Genomic DNA, 27,544 nt, shown 5'->3' on the forward strand with positions numbered 1-27,544 from the left:
TCTGGAGGCCAAGAATTTGGGCCAAGAAAATTTAAATTCCAAAAGTCAGTTTCCCAATTGACTGAGAAGACAAAAGCTAATTAATGGGAACTCCCTCCTGACGTCAAAATTGGCCGTCCAGTCTTTCCTGGTCCCTGTTTTTGAGAACAGAGTGTCCCTCATTTTCACCAAGGCCTCCCCTCTGAATGTCATCATTGCTGACCTTCTCAGGAACTTCGCCCCATCCCCCATGTGCTCTTGATCCGCACTGACACTCTTACCACCTCCCTCCACCTGATTCAAGGAGGCTGTTTTCCTATTTCAAAAACATCTCTCAGGGGGCACCTGGGTGGCTCAGTCCGGTTGAGCGTCCGACTCTTGATCTTGGGGCCATTGAGTTCGAAACCCACACTGAGTGTAGACATACCTTAAAAATAAAATATTTAATGGGGCGCCTGGGTGGCGCAGTCGGTTGGGCGTCCGACTTCAGCCAGGTCACGATCTCGCGGTCCATGAGTTCGAGCCCCGCGTCGGGCTCTGGGCTGATGGCTCGGAGCCTGGAGCCTGTTTCCGATTCTGTGTCTCCCTCTCTCTCTGCCCCTCCCCCGTTCATGCTCTGTCTCTAACTGTCCCAAAAATGAATAAACGTTGAAAAAAAAATTAAAAAAATAAATAAATAAAATATTTAAAATAAAAAAAAGCTCTTGGGGAACCCTCTTGCACTGTCGCTGGGAATGCAAACTGGTACAGCCCCTGTGGAAAACAGTGTGGAGGTTCCTCAAAAAATTAAAAATAGAGATGCCCTATGGCCCAGCAATTGCACTACTAGGTTTTTATCCAAAGGATGCAAAAATGCTGATTCGAAAGGGCACGTGCACCCCACTGTTTATAGCAGCGTTATCTATAAGAGCCAAATTATGGAAAGAGCCCAAATGTCCATCAACTGATGAGTGGATTAAGAAAAAGTGGGATGTATCCACAATGCAATACTATGTGGCAATGAAAAAGAATGAAATTTTGCCCCTTGCAACAAGGTGGATGGAACTGGAGGTTATTATGCTAAGCAAAATAAGTCAGAGAAAGATACTGTAATCTCACTCATACGTGGAATCTGAAAAACTTAACATGTTCATAGGGGAAGGAAAGGAAGTATAACATAAAAACAGAGAGGGAGGCAAACCATAAAAGACTCGTAAATACAGAGAACAAACCGAGGGTTGATGGGGGTGGGGAACTGAGGGGTAGGGAAAATGGGTGATGGGCATTAGGGAGGGCACTTGTCGGGATGAGCCCTGCATGTTATATGTAAGTGATGAATCACTGGTTTCAACTCCTGAAGCCAAGACTACACTGTATACTAACTAACTTGAGAATAATTAAAAAAAAAAAAACAACAACAACACAAAAACGCTCACCCAAAGAATGAAATAAATATCCGTGAGTCCTTACTGATACAAACAAATGAATCGATAAACTAATAAATAAATAAATAAATAAATAAATAAATAAATAAATAAATAAATAAATAAATGGAAGAGAAGGGACACGTCTTCCTTACAGAGGAATTCCAAATAATAAATACAGAAGGAAGGAGAGAAAATAGAAAATCTCTAGAATGCCAGCCACAGTAATCATAGCTGCACGATCTCCTGGTGAATGTTCAAGGTTTTTAAAGGGGAACTAGGATACTTGCAGAGCCTGAATCTTTCTGAAAGTATTTTTTTTTGGGTAGATTTCTTTTTTTTTAATTTTTTTTTTTTTTTTTTTTTACGTTTATTTATTTTTGAGACAGAGAGAGACAGAGCATGAACGGGGGAGGGTCAGAGAGAGGGAGACACAGAATCCGAAACAGGCTCCAGGCTCTGAGCCATCAGCCCAGAGCCCGACGCGGGGCTCGAACTCACGGACCGCGAGATCGTGACCTGGCTGAAGTCGGACGCTTAACCGACTGCGCCACCCAGGCGCCCCGTGAAAGTATTTATTAATTACTGTGGTGGTTTCAGCACATCTGAACCTTTCTTTGATAGCCTCCCCTTAGGAGGTAGACCTTACTGCCCCGCCCCCTTGTGTGCTGGGTTTAATGGCTCACTTCTAATGGATAGAGTGTGTCCTAAGGACAACTTTCTAGAACGTCAGGCTGACCTCTTTAGGGGTTTTATTCTAAGGTCACGGAGACCTGAGGTCAAGGTTATGGTCACAATCCCCAAATGCAACATGCACCCGGGTGTGGCTGGTAGGCACCTTTGTTGTTTTTTTATGATTTTGAATTTTCCATCAAGATACAGATGGGGCGGAGGGGGCAGGGCGCCTGGCTGGCTCAGTTGGTACAAACATCGGATTCTTGATCCTAGGGTCATGAGTTCAAGCCCCACGCGGTGGGTGGAGCCTACTTTAAAAAAAAAAAAAAAAAAAAGATACAGAGCTTGGTGTTTACCCCTTAGTGACAATAACCTGCAGAGCAAATATATTTGGGGTGCAGGCAAGGCAAATCTATCAGACCCCTAAAGGGATTTGAGGGTTTAGCAAAAGAACAATACTGGCTTCCAGAATTCAGAATTTTGCAACAGCCCTTCAATCCTGGAGAAATCACAGAGCAAGGACACTTCAAAAGCATGGCTGACTGCACCCATTTAATTAACACCCCATTCACAACTGACCCCTCTCTCACCATTCCACACCCTCCTCATCCCATCTTGTGTCAGGGCAAGAAATTTGAGTTGGTGGGGGGAAAAGGAGGGGAATTTCTTGGATGCCTCAGAGCCCTTTTAGCCTGTTCACAGGGAAAAATACTTACCTTCTACTAAAAACAGGTTGGTTGTGAACCGCCTGAGTGGCTCAGTCAGTTAAGCATCTGACTCCTGATTTCGGCTCAGGTCATGATCTCATGGTTTGTGGGTTCGAGCCCCACATCAGGCTCTACACTCACAGTGTGGAGCCTGCTTGGGATTCGTTCTCTTTCCCTTTCTCTACCCCTCCCCTGCTCATGCTCTCTAACTCTCTCAAAATAGATAAACTTAAAAAATAAAAATAAATAAAAGTAGATTGGTTGCTGGGTTGTTTGAGGCAGAAAATTAACACTCCCTTCTGAGGCCTATTTAGTTGATTCTGGTACAACATGGTTGAAAGACAGATCATGAGTAAAGCATCCGTCTTCTCCCACCCAGCGCCAGGGCCCCCCACTCCTCCCCAAGCCAGAGAACCCCCAGTGGGATTCAGCTCAAGCCACAGGTGCAGAAGGCACAGGCTTCTGACTTTTCTTCCCACTCTGTCCAAGAGTGGAGTTTTTCCAGGGAGGAGGGGAGGACACTGAATTTGGAGGGCGGGGGTTGGGGGGGACTCTGAAGAGGGACCCTTGGAGGACAGGTAAATTATGTCAAAGGGGACGAGCTAGAAAAAGGCCAAAGCCTGGCCCTGGTCTCTTTGCTGGGGAATGCCAGAGGGCCCTGCCTGGACCCCTTCAGCAGGGATGGCTGTTGTGAGTGTCACTGCTAAGGGGTCCCATCTGCCTCCTAGTCCATGAAATTGCCTTTTGCCTCTGGAAGCCACTCCTCCTGGGAAGTTATACTTATGCTGAAGGAGGCCCACAACCTATCAATGGTTGACACGGGCGAGGGGCACAAAAGGTCGACCCTCGGGCGTTGGGGGAGACCAGCTCTGTAGCACAAGTCACGGTCCCAAATTCCCCAAGAACCTGGCTGAAGCTCGGCTTTCCCCCACCTGCCCTGCCACTCTCCCTACCTCACCCTCACACTATTCCTCAGCTCCCTGCACACAGCCCGACTTCTAAGGAACTCCTGATGCAAGACTCTGGGAGTTGAGCTTCCATGAAGTTTTGGGGACATCTGGCAGATCCTGGACGAGAACTTCCAGCCCAAGGATTCCAGCACTCCCCCGAGAAGAACCGAGCAGAAGGGACTTAAGACCAAAGCCCAGTTGATGCCCTAACCACCAGAACCTCCTGGTTCTTCCTTATTCAGGTTGGAGAAAAAACATTAGAAGGAGGGGCTCTGCCACACCTGGGTGACAGACCTGTGTCCTAACAAAATTCTACAACAAAAGGCTGATTTTGCTAGTTCCTGGGCACCCTGTACCTAAGTTGGGAAAAACTCAACATTGGCAAGCCCAATCTCACTAATCACTTACAAAAAAAAATTTTTTTTTTAATGTTCATTTATTTTTGAGAGACAGACAGAGTGGAAGCAGGGGAGAGGCAAGGAGAGAGGGAGACACAGAATCCGAAGCAGGCTCCGGGCTCCGAGCTGTCAGCACTGAGCCCGATGCGGGGCTCGAACTCACAAGCTGTGAGATCACGACCTGAGCCGAAGTCTGACGCTTAACTGACTGAGCCACCCAAGCGCCCCTCACTGATCTCTTATAAGGCAAAGAGTTATGCCACTCATCAAGTCTTTTTCAACAAGGTATGTATGGGATTTCGTAATGGTGTTACCATCAATGGCAGACTCTGTCCTTAGTGCCTTTGAAGGCTATTTCCTAAATACTGGATCGGTTGGAAATTCTATCCTTTACACACACACTATTACCTTCCCTTTCTCCCTTTTCTTATTTCTCCTGGGACTTCTCAGGATCACCTCCCCAAGTCTTCATCTTTGGGTCAGCCTCTGGAGACGACTCTAAGACAGATATATAGATCCAAGAACATAAAATCTTAAAATCATAAAATTTTTTTCCAAAGGGCATAGTCCCGGTGAACAGCCCAAGAATGCAAAGCATGCCTCTGTGATCTAACTAGGAGTAATGCTAAGTTAAAGTACTTGATTCTTGGGCAAAGTAGCTTAAGACCCAGGTTAACTGTAAAAGACTAAAACTTGTAAAAGCCTAAACACTCCATACAACTCATAAGACTGTGCTTCTTGGGTACAAGTTTAAATTAGCTTTTTAAATTAGCTTTCATAAATCTTCGCCTAGTCCGTTATATTTCAGATGCTGAATTTAGAACAGCACTCAAAGATTTTTATGGGGCAAGTTTCATGGTTCCAATTCCAATTTACGATTCTTCCTTTACGGACTTCCTTTTGGAGTTCACCGGTATATGAGTCCTTGAGGACTAAAACACCAATGAATTAATCAAAGGAAAAATGTTCTGTTTCCCTCCCCCGTTTAGAAATTCGTTGAAATATAGATGAAGTTCCATCCTGAAGAGCAGAACGTTCTGAGAAAGCCATCAGCCTAAATGCCTTTATGAATAACTATGATGTTAGAAGCTCAAAGATTTTACATCTCGGCCACACGAATAATCAGACCACTAAGGAACACAGAAAAGAAAATGCACATAATGCAGGTCTATATATTTTTTTCTCTGCTTATATGAATGCCTAAGTTATCCTGTCATTTTTACCACCATATACACATTCAGGTACCTTCTCCTGATATCTGTGGTGCTTCCTGACCCTAAGGGAGGGACTTCTGTAAGCTGATTTTCCTTCCTCAGACCTCCAACTATGTGAAGCACAAACTAATCTCAGCATGAAGGCAACATCCTGCTTAACCTGTAAGAACTGGTAGTTTGGGCTCAGGGAAAGCTGAATCAATGTTGCCACAAATGCATACGATGGCAAAATATGCCACGAATTCAATTAAAAAGTGATTATTCAGTACGGCAGATAAGTATTTAAACAAGAAAACTTGGGGCACCTGACTGGCTCAGTCGGTAGAGCATGTATGTGACTTTTGATCTTGGGGTTGTAGGTTCAAGCCCCACGTTGGATGTAGAGATTACTTAAAAATAAAATCTTTAAAAAAGAAAAAAAAGAGGGGCGCCTGGGTGGCTCAGTCTGTTAAACGTCCGACTTAAGCTCAGATTATGATCTCGCGGTTCATGGGTTCTAGCCCCGTGTCAGGCTCTGTGCTGTCAGCTGGAGCCTGAAGCCTGCTTCAGATTCTGTGCCTCCCTCTCTCTCTCTCTGCCCCTCCCCTGCTCACGCTGTCTCTCTCCCTCTCGAAAATAAACATTTAAAATTTTTTTTAAAAAAAAGAAAGAAAGAAAAAAGAAAACTAACACAAATCACACTCTCAACTCCCCCTAGCTGTCAATCAGAGGTACAAAGAGAGAACTGTCCAGCAATATTCATCCCCCTTAAGCTATTATAAACTGTTACTTGCTATGCAATAGTATTTATAAGTACAAATTACTATAGGATGCTTATCATTTTTAAAATAAAAAATGCTGGGGCACCTGAGTGCCTCAGTCAGTTAAGCATCTGACTTTTGGTTTCAGCTCAGGTCATGATCTCACATGCATTCAAGCCTTACTTTGGTCTCTGCACTGATGGTGCAAAGCCCGCTTGGGATTCTCTCTCTCCCTCTCTCTCTCTGCCTCTCCCCCGCTCACTCTCTTTCTCTCTCTCTCCCTCAAATAAATAAACTTTAAAAAAAACTTTAATTAAAAATGCCAAATACGGGGCGCCTGGGTGGCGCAGTCGGTTAAGCGTCCGACTTCAGCCAGGTCACGATCTCCCGGTCCGTGAGTTCGAGCCCCGCGTCAGGCTCTGGGCTGATGGCTCAGAGCCTGGAGCCTGTTTCCGATTCTGTGTTTCCCTCTCTCTCTGCCCCTCCCCCGTTCATGCTCTGTCTCTCTCTGTCCCGAAAATAAATAAACGTTGAAAAAAAAATTAAAAAAAAAAAAATGCCAAATACCATTAGTATATTACTATATATACATGTGTGTATACATAAACACAATCTATGTATTTGTCTATATAGTTATTAACCCTTGAACAACATGTGTAGATTCACTCCGATGCAGATTTTTTCAATAAAATACGGTACAGAACTGTAAATGTATTTGTTCTTCCTTATGATTTTCTTTTTTATTTTAAAAAAATTTTTTTTTTTTCTTCAACGTTTATATTTATTTTTGGGAGAGAGAGAGACGGAGCATGAATGGGGGAGGGGCAGAGAGAGAGGGAGACACAGAATTGGAAACAGGCTCCAGGCTCTGAGCCATCAGCCCAGAGCCCGACGCGGGGCTCGAACTCACAGACCGCGAGATCGTGACCTGGCTGAAGTCGGACGCTTAACCGACTGCGCCACCCAGGCGCCCCAGTTCTTCCTTATGATTTTCTTAAGAACATTTTCTTTTCTCCCATCCAAGTACTAACCAGGCCCGACCCTGCTTAGCTTCCGAGATCAGACGAGATCGGGCGCGTTCAGGGTGGTATGGCCGTAGACAACATTTTCTTTTCTCTAACTTACTTTATTGTAGGAACACAGTATATAGGTACATATGACATACAAAAGATGTGTTCGTCAGCTCTACGTTACAGTAAGGTTTCTGGTCAACAGTGGGCCGCTGGTAGTTAAGTTTTGGGGGAGTCAAAAGTTATACGTAGATTTCTACCTGTGTAGGACGGCGGGGGAGGAGGTCAATACCTCCTGACTCCTGCAATTGTCCAAGGGTCAACTGTAACTATTTAGTGATCAAACCAGTCTTCACCCCCCACACCAAATTTGCCAATTAGGAAATGTCATTACATGATATAAATCAATTCGCTGGCTCCACCCCATTGGCATAAAAGCAGTCTTTTTTCCAGCACAATATGTATTTGGAAAGTGCCCACTATGGAGCAGTAGGCCACTATACCTTACTATACTAGATTACTCTACCTTAAGCGCAAGACAGAAAAAAGAAAAGAAAAATCAGAGTTAAGCTCACTCTTTCCAACCCATAATACACAGAACTCTCTTTCTGATCAAAGAACCAAGCAAATGAACTTCAAAGATGAGAGCTACGAACAGCACAGGTTTTAAATTCACGAAGTGTGTCTGCCGTGCAGGCAAACCGAGCTCTGCCCAGAGTTCCCAGAGAAGCAGAGGAGAAGCCCTCCCAGGAAGGGTAACGGGTGACAGGCAGGTCGTCATCCTGGCCGCGCAAGCGACTCGTTCTATGACAATGAACAAGCTATCGAATACTTGGCAGGGTTCAGATTGCTAGTCTACATAAAGTGAGAACAGTGAACGAAAAGATCTGAGGTCCATGCGAGTCAAAAATTTTTAAGATTTTAAAACCAACTGCTTCAATATCTGGGCATTGCTAAAGATGGAGGACAATGAGCCTGACTCCCAAGGCTGAACTGTGGCTGCTGAGAAGATTTCTGCTTCATCACTCTCCAACACAGTGGGACGGGTTTGGAGAAAACCAGGAAACACATGTCCTGTGTGATATGCATGTGGTCCCCTCAAGTGAAAAGAGACTCCCATTTCATTAGTTCCCACCAAATGTGCCATATCATCAACTAATACAGACCAGCCCTACTCAGGCACTGCTCCTACAGCTGTCTATTATCCTGTGCTATTCTACTGAGCCTATTATTTCTTTGACTCAAATAGGAAGATTCTAGAAGCCTTTTCAAAATGGGAGTATGGAATATGTTTTACTTCTAGTTTGAGTCATCCCAAGGTACCGGTGGAATTTATCCTTCTCATACAGTTGAAGGCAAAAGTCCTGAGCCCTCCAACACAAAGAAAGGCTAACCCAACCCCTGCGGCAGAGTGCCCAGACTGGGAGAAAACCCCGCCACCTTAAACTGTTTACTCACCTCTAATGAACAATGGCAAGCCAGAGGCAGACAGAGAAAGTATGGAAAATCAATGAGGCACTAACTTTGACAGACAATTTTGGGTGCAGTATACCTGTCACAGGTAATAAATCACTTCATTTAAGTTTATCTTTTTAGCAGTGCACAGAGGATTATACCCATATATCACTTCAACCTCTTTTTTCTGTCCTGTTGACAAAGGACAAATTGAGAAGGATGGTGGGAAAGCTGGGAGAAAGTAGGGAGGGAAACAGAGAGCTCTATTACTAGGCCCGTGCAGTAAAAGAAATAATGACAAAACAATGTCACCATTTTTTTAAATGTTTTTAAAGTTTATTTATTTATTTTGAGAGAGGGCAAGCAGAGGTGGGGCAGAGAGAGAGGGAAAGAGAGAACCCCAAGCAGGCTCCACGACATCAGCACAGAGGCCAATGCGGGGTTCGATCTCATGAATGGTGAGATCATGACCTGAGCCAAAATCAAGAATCAGACACTTGACCAACTTAGCCACCCAAGCACCCCCATTATCATTTTAATTTTTTTAGTGTTTATTTATTTTTGAGAGAGAGAGAGGAAGAGACAGAGCACAAGTGGGGGAGGGGCAGAGAGAGAGAGAGAGAGAGAGAGTAGGACACAGAATCCAAACAGGCTCTAGGCTCTGAGCTGTCAAGCACAGACCCCAACGTGGAGCTCAAACCTGGGAATGGCAAGATTATGACCCAGGCCAAAGTCAGATGCTCAACCAACTGAGCCACCCAAGCACCCCCTCCCTCCCCATCATCACTTTCTAAGTGTCAGTTCTATTTGTAAAATCTTAAAGGGCTTCGTGATTTACCAATGAAGTTACCACAGATTGGAAGATAAAGGTAATCTTTCCAAACCCTTCAAGATATACTATAGATCTACAGTCTCAACACAATCAAAGGCCCGGGTTTTCTAATCATGAGTGAGTTTATGGGTTTCACTAATGACACTGCTTAGAAACTGGTGCCCAGAGAAGGCTTGAAGCATAGAACTGAATGTGGCGGGGGGCGGGAGGCGGGGGGGGGGGGGGGTCAGTCTGGGTGGCTCAGTTGATTAAGCGTGAGACTTCAGCTCAGGTCATGATCTCACGGTCCGTGAGTTTGAGCCCCGAGTCCAGCTCTGTGCTGATAGCTCAGAGCCTAGAGCCTGCTTCAGCTTCTCTGTCTCCCTCTCTGCCCCTCCCCACTCACGCTCTGTCTCTGTCTCCGAAAAATGAATAAACCTTAAAAAGTTAGGGGGGGAAAAAAAAAGAACTGAATGTGGTAAATAGGGCTTCTGATTCAACAATATGGTGAGAGGCTAAGATATTTGAAAAAACAAAAAACAACTTCTCGCTACAAACACATAGGAATGCTGGGTAAAATATGACCTGAAAAGGGGAAAAAGTGAGTGAAAGCAAGTGAGCTAATCCTAAGGCTGCTTTGGTAACTTACAGACTTAGATTTTAAAACCCAAGTGGACAGGGGCGCCTGGGTGGCGCAGTCGGTTAAGCGTCCGACTTCAGCCAGGTCACGATCTCGCGGTCCGTGAGTTCAAGCCCCATGTCGGGCTCTGGGCTGATGGCTCAAAGCCTGGAGCCTGTTTCTGATTCTGTGTCTCCCTCTCTCTCTGACCCTCCCCCATTTCATGCTCTGTCTCTCTCTGTCCCAAAAATAAATAAACGTTGAAAAAAAAAATTAAAAAAAAAAAAAAACCCAAGTGGACAAAGGAGATAAAACCTTGAGCTGCCATAAGCAGAGCTAGAACTAACACCCTTCAGGAGAGGCAGAATCCTCCAAGGATTGCTTCCTCAGTGAAGATTAAGGGGAAAAACTCTTCCCCTGGGAAAAGTGTCCAAGACAACAATTTCATAGGTCCCTGGGCTCTAAAGGGAAAATAAAAACAAAACAAAACTCTCCCCTAAAAAATGGATATCCCAGATCCAAACCATGAGCATAATGATTGGAAAAATTCCAAACTAAGAAATTAGCAGAAACGTTGGTCCCAAGCCAGGGATACTCATGGGATCTCTAGAACAATAAGGCAAATTGTTCTGGAGAAGTCCCACTATCAGGCCACATGAGATCCCCACAGAAAAAAAATAATCCCCACTAAAAATCAGCTTATAAGAAAATCTAAAATTATAAAATACCATGAGCAGAAAACAGCAAACACAACAAACAAGTCCAGGAACTTGGGATAATAAAATTAGAATTTGAAACAGAGAATACTAAGTAAGTATGTTTAAAACTATTAAAGACATGGGGCACCTGGATGGCTCAGTCAGTTGAACGTCCAACTCTTGATTTCTACTCAGATCATCATTCCAGGGTCGTGGGATCGAGCCCTATATCAGACTCCACACTGAGTGTGGAGACTGCTTAAGATTCTCTCTCTCTCCCTCTGCCCCCTCCCCAACTTGTGCTCTCTCTCTCTCTGAAAGAAAGAAAGAAAGAAAGAAAGAAAGAAAGAAAGAAAGAAAGAAAAGAAAAACTACTAAAGATATAAAGGAGAAAATAAAACCCTGAGGAAAAAAATATGAAAAAGGTAATAGATTTGAAAATATGCCAAATAGAACTTCAACAAATGACTATTATAAACACTGATATTAAAAAGTCAACAGAAAGGTTAAACAGCAGACTAGACACAAAAGAAGAGAGAATTAAGTAAAATGGAAGACAGATTTGAGGACATTACCAAAGGGATCAGAGAGATGAAAGGGACATGAAAGAATGACCATAGAATAGGGACAATGAGTACATGAAAAATGAGAAGGTCCGTATGAATTTAATGCAAGATCCAGATGACCAAAATAGAAATTATATTAGTTTGGATCCTCCAAGATGCAGACGCCAAGGAAGGATGTTAGAGAAAAACAGGAGTAGCTAAGGAGGACGTGCAGACCATGATGTAGGTATAACTTCTAAAGGAGGAAGAGGAAAAAGGCATGTTGGAAAGGATGAGACTGAGAATGAAGCACAACTCTGAGAAAGTTTTTGGCCACATTGCTGAGAACCCTTGAGCCAAAGTCACTTGTTGGAGGAGTCCAACATCTTACAGGAATAGGCCAGCACTAGAACCCCCAACACACTCAGTCCAAAACAGGGAGCATCCCAGGGGAAGATGGCTTTTGAGTAAATCCTTAGATGTGGCATCTGGGGGCCAATCAACTATGCTTCCCACACCAGATGTGGAGGCACATTTTATGGTTGCTAAAATGAAAGGGAAGCAATATTTTTAAAAAATTTTTAATGTTTACTTATTTTTGAGAGAGAGACAGAGCATGAGCGGGAGAGGAGCAGAGAGAGAGGAAGACACAGAATCCAAAGCAGACTCCAGGCTCTGAGCTGTCAGCATAGTGCCCGACACAGGGCTCAAACCCACAAACTGTGAGATCATGACCTGAGCCAAAGTCGGATGCTTAACTGACTGAGCCACCCAGGTACCCGAGGAGAAGCAATATGTTAAAAGATAGGATGTTCCAGAACTGTGAAAGCCATAAATCCTCCAAGTATAGAATAATACCAAATTCTGAGCAGGATAAATCAAAATAAATCTACATGCACTGCAGTCAGCCTGCAGAAGATCAAAGACAATAAAATACCAAAACTGGGGAGAAATTATAATACTAAATAAAAAGAAAATAAACCAGGCAGAGGTATAATTAATTTTAAACTGTTATTTAAGTCTTAAATATTAAGGGCGCACCTTAAATATTTAAGGCCAACAAAACTAATAGAGAAAAAAAGGAGGGGTAGGAATAGATAAAATTGAATTCAGTAAGAGATAAGAAAAGAGAAAAAGAAAGCAAAGGAAAGGTGTTGGAAATAGCATGAAATAAGAGAAATTATCTAAAATATGTCAACAATTACTATGAATGCAAACAAACTGGGGCGCCTGGGTGGCTCAGTCAGTTAAGCATCCGAGTCTTGATTTCAGCTCAGGTCATGATCTTACAGCTCGTGAGATCAAGCCCCACATCAGGCTCTATCTACACTGTCAGCATGAAGCCTACTTGGGATTCTCTCTCCCTCTCCCTCTGCCTCTGCCCTCCTGTGTGCATGCTCTCTCTCTCCCTCTCTCTCTCTCAAAATAAAATAAAATAAAATAAAATAAAATAAAATAAAATATAACATCATAGAGGGGCACCTGGATGGCACCGGTTGAGCATCCAACTCTTGATTTTGGCTCAGGTCATGATCTCATGGTTTGTGAGTTCGAGCCCCGAGTCTGGCTCTGTGCCTGCTTGAGATTCACTCTCTCCCTCTCTCTCTCTGGCCCGCCCCTGCTCACGCGAGCGTTCTCTCTCTCTCTCTCTCTCTCTCTCTCTCTCTTTCAAAATAAATAAACATTTTAAAAAACGTTTCAATACAGAAAAAACAAACAAATAAATAAAAGAAGAAATATATGTTTACATACGAACACTGTGGACTGTAGGGATATATGGCGACATGCTACCAATAAAACATCTTTGGATGATGGAGATTCTGGATGACTTCTGTTTTATTGTGCATTTCTGTGTTTTCCAAATTTCCTCCAGTGAGCATATGGTGCTTTGCAATTAGAAAAAAGTAATCATTATTTCCGAAATAAGTGGCAATAATTTCAGTTTATACGCAACTGCAGGGGCCCACAACTATGTCCTGCAGACCAAACCCAGCCCTCCACGCATTTTTGTACTGCCTGTGAGTTAACAACGGTTTTTCACATTTTTACACGGCTGAAAATCAAGAGAAGAAAAATATTTACAAAATGTCATTCTGAATCTCTGTATTTAATCTTTACAATTTCCTTGTGAAGTAGGTGCTATTACTCATTTTATAGATGAGGGAACAGAAGCTTCTAGATAGGTCTGTAAGTAGTCAAAGATCTCATACCTATTGAGTCTCTGCAGGCATTCAAACCCAAGGAGTCTTAGCCCAGAGCCTACGCTGTTAATCAGCTCCTCCCTGTGAAAAGTTTTCCAACGCAATCAGAGCCAACACAGCCAGCACATTCTGGTGAATTCTCAAGACAGACGACCATGGTGTTTTCAGGGAAGCTTTATTGGATAACGATGCCCCGTTTCTACCATGATGATAGGAAACATTACCTTTGAACTCTAAGCAAAATGTTATTCTCCCCCGCCAAAATTCTATTCTCAATAGTAAATCTGTATTATAAAAAATCGTACCCGATTATTAATATGTTTTGAATTTCATCAACAAAAATTCATGGAGATTTGTTCGGTCTCTCATTATATAAGCGCCCATGTAACATCCTTGATGTTGTTTCCTGGCCCACAAAACCTGAATAGTTACTATTTGACCCTTTACAGAAAATGTCTGCAGACTTCTGCTCAAACTGAGAGAGAAGTGGAGAACTGGCAGACAGTCACAGTACTGGTGGAAATCCCCCACTCCCAGAACTTGGAGTAATCAATAACCCAAATGGCTCTCTCTCCCAAGCTATTCAACAAGCTCTTAGTCATTTAGAGATTAAGTTTCTGTCTACATGTTTTAATTCCCACCGACGGGTGAAAAAGAAAAGAAAAAAGAGAGGAGAAGAGAAGGGAAAGGAAGGAAAGGGAAGGGAAGGGAAGGGAAGGGAAGGGAAGGGAAGAGAAGAGAAGAGAAGAGAAGAGAAGAGAAGAGAAGAGAAGAGGGAAGGGAAGGGAAGGGAAGGGAAGAGAAGAGAAGAGAAGAGAAGAGAAGAGAAGAGAAGAGAAGAGAAGAGAAGAGAAGAGGGAAGGGAAGGGAAGGGAAGGGAAGGGAAGGGAAGGGAAGAGAAGAGAAGAGAAGAGAAGAGAAGAAGGGAAGGGAAGGGAAGGGAAGGGAAGGGAAGAGAAGAGAAGAGAAGAGAAGAGAAGAGAAGAGAAGAGAAGAGAAGAGAAGAGAAGAGGGAAGGGAAGGGAAGGGAAGGGAAGGGAAGGGAAGGGAAGAGAAGAGAAGAGAAGAGAAGAGAAGAGGAGAGAAAAAGGAAAGGGAAGGGAAGGGAAGGGAAGGGAAGGGAAGGGAAGAGAAGAGAAGAGAAGAGAAGAGAAGAGAAGAGAAGAGAGAAGGAAAGGAAAGGGAAGGGAAGGGAAGGGAAGGGAAGGGAAGGGAAGAGAAGAGAAGAGAAGAGAAGAGAAGAGAAGAGAAGAGAAGAGGGAAGGGAAGGGAAGGGAAGGGAAGGGAAGGGAAGGGAAGGGAAGAGAAGAGAAGAGAAGAGAAGAGAAGAGAAGAGAAGAAGGAAAGGGAAGGGAAGGGAAGGGAAGGGAAGGGAAGGGAAGGGAAGGGAAGAGAAGAGAAGAGAAGAGAAGAGAAGAGAAGAGAAGAGAGAAGGAAAGGAAAGGGAAGGGAAGGGAAGGGAAGGGAAGAGAAGAGAAGAGAAGAGAAGAGAAGAGAAGAGAAGAGAAGAGAAGAGAAGAGAGAAGGAAAGGAAAGGGAAGGGAAGGGAAGGGAAGGGAAGGGAAGGGAAGGGAAGAGAAGAGAAGAGAAGAGAAGAGAAGAGAAGAGAAGAGGGAAGGGAAGGGAAGGGAAGGGAAGGGAAGAGAAGAGAAGAGAAGAGAAGAGAAGAGAAGAGAAGAGAAGAGAGAAGGAAAGGAAAGGGAAGGGAAGGGAAGGGAAGGGAAGGGAAGGGAAGGGAAGGGAAGGGAAGAGAAGAGAAGAGAAGAGAAGAGAAGAGAAGAGAAGAGGGAAGGGAAGGGAAGGGAAGGGAAGGGAAGGGAAGGGAAGAGAAGAGAAGAGAAGAGAAGAGAAGAGAAGAGAAGAGAAGAGAAGAAGGAAAGGGAAGGGAAGGGAAGGGAAGGGAAGGGAAGGGAAGAGAAGAGAAGAGAAGAGAAGAGAAGAGAAGAGAAGAGAGAAGGAAAGGAAAGGGAAGGGAAGGGAAGGGAAGGGAAGGGAAGAGAAGAGAAGAGAAGAGAAGAGAAGAGAAGAGAAGAGAAGAGAAGAGAGAAGGAAAGGAAAGGGAAGGGAAGGGAAGGGAAGAGAAGAGTAGAGTAGAGAAGAGTAGAGAAGAGAGAAGGAAAGGAAAGGAAAGGAAAGGAAAGGAAAGGAAAGGAAAGGAAAGGAAAGGGAAGGAAAGGAAGCAAAATTTACTTCAGTCAAGGTATTGCTCCTTGGAAACTCTGGCAAAAAAAAAAAAAAATGTGTTCAGGGGAGGAAACTTGACTTTTCTATCATCTCAAGAGTTAATTTATCAATGTTTTCTGTTACCCGAAATGACTGAGAATTGGCCACTCATACTAAGTATCAGTTTGCTCATTCATTCCTTCAACAAACCTTAAGTATTTAACAGGTACCTGCCCAATGGCACTCTGCTAGATAGATGGATCAGCCCTAAAATAGCTCACAGATTAGAAGAAGATAAATATCAATACAATACATTCTAGAATACAAAGCAGTTTTAAAAGACCACAGGAAATGCAAATCAAAACTACAGGAAGATAACACCACACACCTAATACGATAGCTATAAGCAACAGGACAGATAACATCAAGTATTGGCAACCAAAACCCTTATACGCTGCTCATCGCAATAAAACATGTAACAGCCACTTTGGAAGACAGTCTGCAATTTTCTTCAAACGTTAAACATACACTTAACATCTGACCCAGAAATTCTACTCCTGAGTATCTATGCAAGAGGAATGGAAGCATGTGTCCACACTAAGACTTGCAGACCAATGATCACAGCAGTATTTTTATAATAGCCCCAAACTGGAAACAACCCAAATATCCATCAACCTGTGAATGGGTAAACAAATGGGGTGCATCCATACAATGGAACACTACTCAAAAGGTAAAAAGGAACCAGCTACTGATACACTCAACAACATGGATGAGCTCAAAAACAGGACCCTAAGTGAAAGAAGCCACTCTCAAAAGACCGCGTACTCCATGATTTTAGATGAAATTTCTAGAAAAAGACAAAACCACAGAGGCGGAAAGCACATGAGTGGTTGCCTGGAATTGGGGCAAGAGCAAGGACTGACCACAAACAACCACGAGGGAAATCTGGGGGATGATGGAAAGTTATAGAACTGTGTTGTAGTGATGGTGGCACAAACGTCCGCATTCACTAGAGCTCATCGGCACGCTGACCACAGGTGTATTAACCGTACGCGGATTACATCACAACAAAGCTCTTTGAACAAACGCAAGGATCAGAGGGGCGGCTAACTGCCTGAGGTGGAAAAAAGGGTAGGGGAGGCTCTGCAAGAGACAGAACCGTGCGATAATATTAGAGTAAGGGACGTGTCGTGGAGGCGAGGACTTAACAGTGTGCAAAGGCGAAAAGAGGAATGAAAACTAAGGTAGCATTTGAGGAAGGAGAACAAATACGTGATCCTGGAAGGCAGGGTGCACAGGAGGGAAAGCAAGAAATCAGGAGGGGTCGCTAGGAAGTTGGTACTTCATCTCATAGGTGATAAACGTCATTAAGAATAAGAATTTTAAGGAGGTGACTATCAAATTTGAGTTTTGGAAAGCTAACTCTGGAGCCTATGTGAAAACGTGACTTAGAGACAGGGGAAAAAAAAAACCCAAGACGCTGCGTCCAGGTGAAAGACAAAAATGAAAGTGGCAGAAGTCAGAGCAAAGAGACATTTGGAAGATATAATGAGCCTTTTAGGTTCCAATGAGGTAGTGGGAGAGAGACACAGCTGGCTTCTGGTCCCAGCACCTGCAAAGACAGTGGTGTCACTCAAGAAGACAAGGAACACAGGACCAGAGGCTGGTTTGGGGGGAAGGGCACAATGAATCCTGCTTTGGGTTGATTTTTGAGGTGTCGTGAAGATAGTTAGGTACAAACATCCAGTGCACAGCTGCAAAATTGGAAAGCGTCTGGGGCTGAAGCTATGCCTTGGGGAATCCTTAGCAGGGGGGAAAAAAAATATATATATATACACACATACATATACGTATATATATATAACCATATATATATAAAACTATGTATATATATGTGTATATATATACATGTATGTGTGTGAGTGTGTGTGTGTGTGTGTGTATATATATATATATATATATATATATATATATGGTCACTAAACCCACTGAAGTGAGTTCAGAATCATACGGACTCATACAAGCAGCAAGTAGATAGGGCTCAAGATTAAAAACGCCAGCAAGAGGGGCGCCTGGCGCAGTCGGTTAAGCATCCGACTTCAGCCAGGTCACGATCTCGCAGTCCGTGAGTTCGAGCCCCGTGTCAGGCTCTGGGCTGATGGCTCAGAGCCTGGAGCCTGTTTCCGATTCTGTGTCTCCCTCTCTCTCTGCCCCTCCCCCGTTCATGCTCTGTCTCTCTCTGTCCCAAAAATAAATAAACGTTGAAAAAAAAATTAAAAAAAAATAAATAAAATAAAAACGCCAGCAAGAGTCTACCTTCCACATCATGCCTGCAGAGACATTAAGAAAACGCCTTTTCCTCTCTTACTATTCTGACAGTTTGTTCCCAGCAGACGGCTAACAGATTTTTATAAAGAGTTAGTAATTACAAAACAAATATGCCAAAGATGATGATCAAACTAGGGACAAATATATAGACTGGAGAGCATAACAACAGGACATGACTGAGGCAATTTAGACTATATAGATCTGGCATCTAGAAAGCGAAGCACATGTTTCAGCTGCCTTTGAGATGCTCATATTGCTAATAGGGGCATTAATCTGCTCCTTCAAGTTCAGAGTAGATAGGTCAGATTGCACCTGTGGCCCCTCAGTTCACCTACAACCACCCAAATGCACAACAGTTCTACAATTCTTTCAATAATATACTACGCAAATCAGCAGCCTGGAGACTTACCTTCCTGGACCTTCCCAATGCCCAACAATGGCTGACACACGACGTGACCAAAACATTTCATACACTATTACATACAGGAATAGTAGGATAACTGTAGGACATTAGGAATTGTAGACAAAAAGGGGTGCCTGGGTGGCTCAGTTGGTTAGGCGCCCTACTTTGGCTCAAGGGCGTGATCTCACAGCTCATGGGTTCGAGCCCCACGTCAGGCTCTGTGCTGACAGCTCGGAGCCTGGAGCCTGCCTCGGATTCTGTGTCCCCCTCTCTCTCTGCCCTTCCCCAATGCGCACTCTATCTCTCAAAAAATAAAATAAAATTTTAAAAATTACAAAAAATAGTAAAAAACAAAGAATTGTAGACAGAAGAACAGTGGACTAAATGCCAGGAAGCCCAGATTCAACACTTTATTCTTCCATCATGGACAAGTTCATTATATTCTTTGTATTATGTACAAATGAGAATATAGTGCACAGAACAGATTTTGAAATTGTGTTGTACAACGTACGGTAATATTGCTTGAAAGTTGATCGCCTCATACACACAACCTTCTGTCTACCTGCGGGCCAGGAGAGTTCAAGTTGTGCTCTACTGTTATAGGAGGGAAGAGTCTTTGATGGTAAAACTTGAAAATAATTTACTGGAAATCATGCCTAGGAATGGAGTGACTGCAGCATTACAGATCCCCCTTATGTAGGTGGTCTTTGATTCTGTTCCTGTCCATTTCTAGCCTTTTGGGTAAGAGAACTCTGAACGTAACCTAGAACCCTTCATTCCTCAGGCCTTCCCCCACTCCCACGCATCCACCCATCCACTGCCAGTGAATAGGGTCCTTCTCCAATAGTGAGTCTCCCACCTTCCCCTCTGCCTCCTGCTTGGGTGGCCACCTGTCTGTATGGGCCTGCCAGACAAAAAATTGCCCCAAGGGCAGGGTAGAGGTTGTTCATCATTATACAGTCAGCACCTCGCACAGTGGAGGGGCTCAAGAAATGACCCCCAAAGCGAAAGAAGAGCTGGAAATTAGAAGGAAGAGACTTCCAAATGACACCTGTTAAAAAGAAAATTTGGGGGCACCTGGATGGCTCAGTCGGTTAAGTGTCTGACTTCAGCTCAGGTCATGATCTCACGGTTCGTGAGTTCCAGCCCCATGTTGGGCTCTGTGCTGACAGCTTGGAGCCTGGAGCTCATTTCAGATTCCGTGTCTCCCTCTCTCTACCCCTTCCCCACTCATGCTCTGTCTCTCAAAGATGAATAAACGTTAAAAAAAGAAAAAAAAAATTTAGGGGCGCCTGGGTGGCTCAATCGGTTGAGCGACCGACTTCAGCTCAGGTCATGATCTCGTGGTCTGGGAGTTTGAGCCCCATGTCAGGCTCTGTGCTGACCACTCGGAGCCCGGAGCCCGCTTTGGATTCTGTGTCTCCCTCCTTCTCTGCCCTTCCCCCATTCATGCTCTGTCTCTCTGTGTCTCTCAAAAATGAATCAACGTTAAAAATTTTTTTAAAAAAAGGAGAAAATGTTTATGTTATTTTAAAGAAAAATTGCATATAAAAGGGAATAAAACTATGATGACACGGTACACGTATACGTATTGAAATGATTACTACAGTCACCCTAACATACCGGGTTGTGTGGTTATTTCTTGTCGGTTTGTAAGAGCTCTGTGAATTTTTTTTTTTTAATATTTTTAATGTTTACTTATTTTTGAGAAAGAAAGACAGAGCATGAGTGGGGGAGGGGCAGAGGGAGAGGGTGACACAGAATCGGAAGCAGGCTCCAGGCTCCGAGCCGTCAGCACAGAGCCCGACGCGGAGCCCGAACTCACCAACGGTGAGATCGTGACCTGAGCCGAAGTCGGGCGCTTAACTGACTGAGCCACCCAGGCGCCCCTCTGTGAATATCACCGTATTAGCTAAAGTAATACTAGTTGTTGCAACCAGCACTCAAGGAGGGGTTTAATACAACAGAGGTTCATTGGCCATGGGATGGGGCACCCTGCTCCACACAGTCATTCAGAGATCCAGGCTGATGAGGGCTCTGCCGTCACCAACAAGTGGGTCACCTTTGCTGTTCTGCCAGGACACCGGGAAGACAGAAAGGCTCACATGTGGGAGGTTGGGCCTGGAGGAGTGCTCTCACTTCTGCTCACATCCCTTTGGCCAGCAGCTCGGCGCTTGGCCACCCCCTGCAGGAAGGTTGAGAAAGGTAGTGTACACGGAAGCCCGCGGGGACAGCGTAGGGAGTGAGAAATGGGCTTCAAAGGGGCACCGGGAAACCGTTAGGGATGACAAATATTTCTTTACCTTGATGGGGGCGATGATTTCACGGGTGTTGTACATGTGGCAAGACTCGCCAGACTGTACATTTTAAGTCAGGGTGGTTTATTATACCTCAACTGTACCTCGATTAATAAAGCTGTGAACATAGTTTTAAAATCTTTCCGTTAATCTTTTACCTAATAATTAACTCTAATACCACTTCCCACAGGAGTCTCGTGTGCAGTCTCGCGTGCGCTAGATCAGATGAGCAAAATTAATGTTTTAAAAGTCTCTGGTCGGGTGCCTTGGCTGGCTCAATGGGTACAGCGTGTGACTCTTGATCCTGGGGTCATGAGTTTGAGCCCTACGTTGGGCAGAGAACTTAAATAAATAAATAAATAAATAAATAAATAAATAAATAAATAATCATTTTTAAAAATTAATTAAATAAAAGCCTCTTGTCCATTCATCTGATGATGAATGTTGATACACAGAATGTGGTACATACAGACAATGGAGTATTTTTCAGCCTTGAAAAGGAATGAAATTCTGACTCACGCAACAACATGGAACCCAGGAAGCATTATGCCAAGTGAAATAATCCAGACCCAAAAGAAAAACACGGTATGATTCCACATATATGAGGTACCTAAAAGAAAACAGTCAAATTCATAGTGACAGGAAGCGGAAGAGGTGGTTGACAGGGGTCAGGGGGAGGGAGAATGGGGGAGTTCGTGTTTAATGGGGACAGGATGTCCATCTGGGAGGATGAAAAAGTTCTGGAAATGCACAGTGGTGGTGGTTACACAGTATTGTGAATGTACTTAATGCCAGTGAACTGTATACTTAAAAAAGGTTACGAAGGTAAATTTTAGGTTTTATATATATATATATATATATACACACACACACACACACACATATGTGTATATACATATATATACATATATACACATACGCGTATATACATATATATACACATATATGTATATATGTATATACATGTGTGTGTGTGTGTGTGTGTGTGTGTGTGTGTGTGTGTGTATATATATATATATATATAACCACAATTTCTTTTCAAAAGTCCCCTGTACAGGGGCACCTGGGAGGTTCAGTCAGTCACAAGCATCAGACTCTTAACTTGGCTCAGGTCATGTCATGATTTTGTGGTTCCTGGGTTCAAGCCCTGCGTCGGACTCTGCACTGTCAGATTCTCTGGGATTCTCTCTCTCTCCCTCTCTCTCTCTCTGCCTTTCCCCAGCTCATGTGTGCACTCTCAGTCACTTGCTTTCTCTCAAAATATATAAACATTTAAAAAACAAAAATAAAGGGGCGCCTGGGTGGCGCAGTCGGTTAAGCGTTCGACTTCAGCCAGGTCACGATCTCGCGGTCCGTGAGTTCGAGCCCCGTGTCGGGCTCTGGGCTGATGGCTCAGAGTCTGGAGCCTGTTTCCGATTCTGTGTCTCCCTCTCTCTCTGCCCCTCCCCCGTTCATGCTCTGTCTCTCTCTGTCCCCAAAAAAATAAACGTTGAAAAAAATAATAATAATAAATAAAATAAAATGTCCCCTGTGCAATATTCCATCTGAGGAGGAAGGATATGAGATGTGGCCTCTGGCCCACTTTTAGGTAGCGATTTCTTGATAAGTTAAATATCTAACTTAATAGCAAGAGTAAAAACACATTCAGCAAGTCCTTAGTTTGGAAAATACCGTAAGAATCATGAAACTGATTCTAAATTTACCTCTAAATCATGAAAGCAAAACGAAGTGTGATTTCAGTTGGATTTTCTGAGAGTGTAAGTGTTATTGTAGTTGGCTTGTTATTTTAATTGTTGGCAATCACTGCTAATGGACTACCTTCACTGCTAGAAAGATAAACAGTTAAGTAATTAAAATATGCAAAACCCAGGGCTCAGGTCATGATCTCACAGTTCGTGGGATCGAGCCCCAAGTCGTGCTCTTTGCTGAGTGTGGAGACTGCTTGAGATTCTCTCTCTCCCTCTCTCTCTCTCTTCCTCACCCCAGCTCATTCTCTCTCTCTCTCTCTCTGTCTCTCTTTCTCTCTCTCTCTCTCTCTCTCAAAAAATAAGCTTTAAAATAAAGTCCTTCTCCCTTTAAAAAAGTGTTATGATTATTCCAATGGCAGTTTCACAAACAATCTTGGGTCCTCGGCGAGGCTTCAGATGAGTGATTAGAATGCAGAAGCTCACAGGCTCCAAATTAAATTAACAATACCCAGTGTCATCAGGCTTCAAGACAAATGTGTATCAACACTATCAAACAAGCAGTTCTCTGGGTCACTTGGAACGTCTTCCAGACGCCAAGCCTTTCCGAGCTCAAACATGGAAGAGGAGAAAATACAAGGGAAGGGACTTTGCTCTGTCAACACAGACCCCCCCCTTAGCAGGTCGGCGCAAATTAAATAAGTACAACCAAATGGTTTTAACTGCCTGGGTCTCGACGTGCAGGTGACAAGGAGGAAGGGCAAAGAGATAAAAACGTTAGCACTTGAAGGAGCAGAGCAATAAATACTATCATGGATGTGCTCACCTCTGCAGTTCAGTGAAGACGGCCTGGCCTGGCGGTGATGTTGACTGTGAACGATGAGAAGGGACTTGGCAACGGAAGAGAGGAGAGAATGGGCTGGTGGGGGTTCTAGACGGGCCCAGCAGAGGGGAGAAACGGAGGGAAGATTATGAGAGCAGAAACCAGAGCATGTGTGAAGTGCCCACAAAGGGCAGATTTTTGGGGTTCTGAGGAAGCCTTGAACCCTCTCCTCTAAGTCAGCGAAAACTGCATCAGTTCTGAGGGCATCTGGTCCCAGACGAGAAAATCACTTTTACTCTGGGAAGCGGAAGCACAGAAGGCCACACGCTCAGAAACCTGTGGAGACCGAAGTGACCAAAGGAAAAGCAAAAACCGAAACACCCAGATTAAGCCCACAAACCATTTTCAAGAAGCCTTTTCGAGCAAGGCAATGTAATAAGTAAGTCCTAGGACAGAGCGTACAGAGTGGTGATCGTATATTTGAAAGTTGCTAAGAGAGTACATCTTAAAAATTCTCATCACGTGGGAAAAAAAAGAAATACAACAACAGTAACAAAATAGCAATGGGTTAGGTGATCTCCCAGGTAAAAATTTCAGAAAATAAACACCTTCAAAGAAAAGTGTTTCTCTCTGTTTCAAAGACAAAGAAAGCTTCATATCTGCTGCTCCTAGGGGCACCCCCTCCACAAAAGGCATATTGTGCTCGGGAACTGGGGTGTGCGCGCTTTGAGATTTGTATAAATAATCAACTCTTCCTTTAGAGATTCTAAAATGTCTTGTCCTCCTAAGAGATTCCAGGGAGCAATAAATTAATAAATTCACTCTATATTGTTCTTCTAAACTTAAATTTAAAAAAAATCTTGGGGCCCCTGGGTGAGCTCACTCTGTTAAGCATCTGACTTTGGCTCAGGTCATGATTCCCCCCCCCCCCATTTGTGAATTCGAGCCCCGCCTTGAGCTCTGTGCTGACAGCTCAGAGCCTGGAGCCTGCTTCAGATTCTGTGTCTCCTCCTCTCTCTGCCCCTCCCATGCTCATGCTCTGTCTCTCTCTGTCTCTCAATAATAAATAAGTTTTAATCAGAAACAAAATTATTTATTTACCATATTCCTAAATTCTGTGTGAGATTCTGATTAAGCTTGCATAGACTTTTATTTTCCAGTCTTTTGTGGGGGGGGGGGGGTAGTGGCAGAAGAATTTTTCTCCCTCTCTTGGTAGAAAAAGCTCCAGTGAAAGGATTGGTTGTGCCCTAGTTCTAGAAGGTGCTAAAGAGGCAGGCCCTAAAGCAATATGGAGAAAACTACTACTTTGGGGGTGGGGGGTAGAGGGAATCAACCAAACAAAGATATCTGGAGTCCGACTGAAACTTCTAGAGCAATTTAAGCCTTATGGTCCAAATACCTAAACAATGGCCGCTATTTATGCACAGTTCAAGAGAACTCATGGCATCAGAAGGCACCTTCGGAATAAGATTGCAGCTAATTCTCTCCGCAGCAGAAATCCACCCCCATGAATAACAAAGCTTCGCTCTGTTATTCATAGTAAGGATTAAACCCAGTGGGATAAAATGCCCAGCTGCCAGGTCACCTTAGCGTAGGGCTGAGCGTAAGGCTGAGCGTGGAACACCGACTTCTCGTTTCTCACCCCCCTCGGGAGCCCCGCGGTGGGTACAGGAGCCAGTTCCTTCAAATGCGCCAGTCATAATCCCTTTCGCTATTTTTTTTTGTTGTGTGTATATATTTTTTTAATGTTTGTTTATTTTTGAGAGAGAGAGAGAGAGAGAGAGTGTGAGTGGGGAAGGTCAGAGAGAGGGAGACACGGAATCCGAGGCAGGCTCCAGGCTCCGAACTCCGAGCTGTCAGCACAGAGCCCGATGCAGGGCTTGAACCCAGGAACCTCGAGATCATGACCTGGGCTGAAGTCAGACGCTTAACCCACTGAGCCATCCAGGCGCCCCATCCCTTTTGCTGTTAAAGGAGAAATTAGTTAAGAAGGAAAACGCTCCCAGAGACAGAGCTGAAGGGGGTTCAATAAATAGGAGTACAACCCTTGGCCCCACTCACCCAAGGGTGAGTGCAACCATTCAGAGTAACACAAAACTGGGGGCGCCGAGGTGGCTCATTTGGTTAAGTTTCCAATTTCGGCTCAGGCCATGATCTCGCGGTTCGTGGGTTCAAGCCCCACGTGGGGCTCTGTGCCCTCAGCTTGGAGCCTGGAGCCTGCTTCGGATTCTGTGTCTCCCTCTCTCTCTGCCCCTCCCCCGTTCATGCTCTGTCTCTGTCTCAAAAATAAATAAACGTTAAAAAAATAAATAAATAAATAAACAAACATTAAAAAAACTTTTAAAAAGAAAAAAAGAGTAACACAAAACTCGTAACACAAAATGAAAATAGGGGCACCTGGCTGCCAGGCCCCCACGTTGGGCCTAGAGCTTTCTTTAAAAAAAAAAAAAAAAAAAAAAAAGGAATGAATAAATATCAAAATGTAAAACCAAAACAAAAAGGTTCCCAGCCTATCCCTACACCTCCAAAAGGCTGCCTCTGGAGCATGGGGGGGTGGGGGGTGGCCGTCAGCCCCTCCATTCCACGGCTCAGCTTCCCCCCATTCACGGCTCCCCACCCTGCCCCACTCCAGCTAAAACAATCTGCTGACCGTGCGCGGCTCACATGATTTCACAGCTTCCCACCTAACAGAACTTCTTTGCCAAAATCCATAACCACCCTTCAGGACTTGCTGCAGAGGGCCTCCCCATGATCCCCACCCTTTGTGAACTCTTCTTGGCACCGGGTTCATAGTGAGCTTGCAATCAGTTCCATGTTTAGTGTCCTTACCGAAATAATTCTATGCGGAAGAATACGTTGTCTGGCGTTTGCTCCCGGGTCGTCCCGGGCTGGGGGCGGGTGGCGCGGCCTCACCCGAAGCCACACTGGTCCTGGGCGTACTGTTACAGATGCAAGTGGGTACACGCGGGTTCATCGTAGGGTTCTCTACTTTTGCTTATGTTTGGAAGTTTCCACAGTGAAAATCTGAAAATAACTAGCATCACAAAGCCAGCTAATGACAGAACTAAGATTGGACTCCGTATTTTAAGACCAGGGCCCTCCCTGCCTGCTACGGTTTCTCATGGATTATTTCACAGCAGCTCTTGCTGCTTTTTTCACTGTATCCAAAATCGTATTCATTATTCATTTGACAGGAAAGCCCGGTTGCTCTCCTCAAAGAGCAGGCAGTGTAACCAGGGACACAGGTAAACAGATAAATCACAGTGGAATGGTGAGGACAGGAGCCAATGGAGGAATCCGAGTGGAAGCAAACAGTTTTCTGTGGGGGAAACAGAGCATTTAAGCACACTTGAGGAGCCCAGAAACGCAGCGGCGCCAGAAGGTGGTATCCTAGGTTGAACTCAAGAGCTAAGCAGGGATATTTTAGGTTCAGGAGTTTGGGGACAGAGGCACGACTCAGGCATGGGCCAAGGTGAGGTCTTGTGGAGGCCTGGTGAGGAAAAACAGGGCCAGGTGGGGCAGATGCCCTGGGGAGGTGAGTGGGGGCCGGGCTGTGATGGGGCTTGAAGCCAAGCCAAGGGGGTTGGATTTCACCTCCCAGGCAATCAGGAGTCGACCCGCAAGGGACATAATCACCATCAGGATTATTAGGAAGGTAACTGGCAGCTGTGTGCATGGCAGCCGGGAGTGGGCTTTCACAGGCGACCGGAGCCAGGATTAGTACGAACGAGGGAGGTACAAAATCAAGGGGGGGCCAGAAAGCCCAGCGATCCAGATACCTATTACTTTAATGCAGTATTTCTTTAATACTCAAAAGTAATGCAAGAAAACCCACAATTAAAACAAAAATCCAAATTGTCAATAAAGGCAGGTTGTTGCTGTTTGTTTTACAACGCTGCCTTACGCAACTGGCCGTGCAAACCTCCCCCCAACTACCCATCCCCCACCCCAACTCCACTGGGTGAGTCTAAGAGAGCTGACAATGATACGGGAACAGATTGAACAACATGAGACTTTATATATATTGGTGTGTGTGTGTTTAATATTGTAGAGCTTTTATTAACTTTTCCCACTTGGTTCGCAATATGGGAGGATATTTTGATAAGTGCACAGAGGGACACACAGCTTTCTTTGCCTCCGGCTCCAATAGGGCTCGGCGGGGCTCTCAACAGACCCAGACAGTAAATGAGGAGGGACCACCCTTAAAAAGCACCTGGCTAAGGTCACGATCTCGCGGTCCGGGAGTTCGAGCCCCGCGTCAGGCTCTGGGCTGATGGCTCAGAGCCTGGAGCCTGTTTCCGATTCTGTGTCTCCCTCTCTCTCTGCCCCTCCCCCGTTCATGCTCTGTCTCTCTCTGTCCCAAAAATAAATAAACGTTGAAAAAAAATTTTAAAAAAAGCACCTGGCTAGCTCAATCCGAGCAACTCCCTCCAGACTCCA

General features: G+C 44.4%; 1 protein-coding gene across 3 annotated transcripts in view; it reads right to left on the reverse strand.

The window, feature by feature from the left end:
• The window catches only part of PITPNC1 (phosphatidylinositol transfer protein cytoplasmic 1), a 274,238-nt gene that overhangs the window by 189,270 nt on the left and 57,424 nt on the right, over positions 1 to 27,544 (reverse strand). The window lies entirely within an intron of this gene.

The sequence above is a fragment of the Leopardus geoffroyi genome, chromosome E1, assembly GCF_018350155.1.
Source record: "Leopardus geoffroyi isolate Oge1 chromosome E1, O.geoffroyi_Oge1_pat1.0, whole genome shotgun sequence".
NCBI classification, from domain to species: domain Eukaryota; kingdom Metazoa; phylum Chordata; class Mammalia; order Carnivora; family Felidae; genus Leopardus; species Leopardus geoffroyi.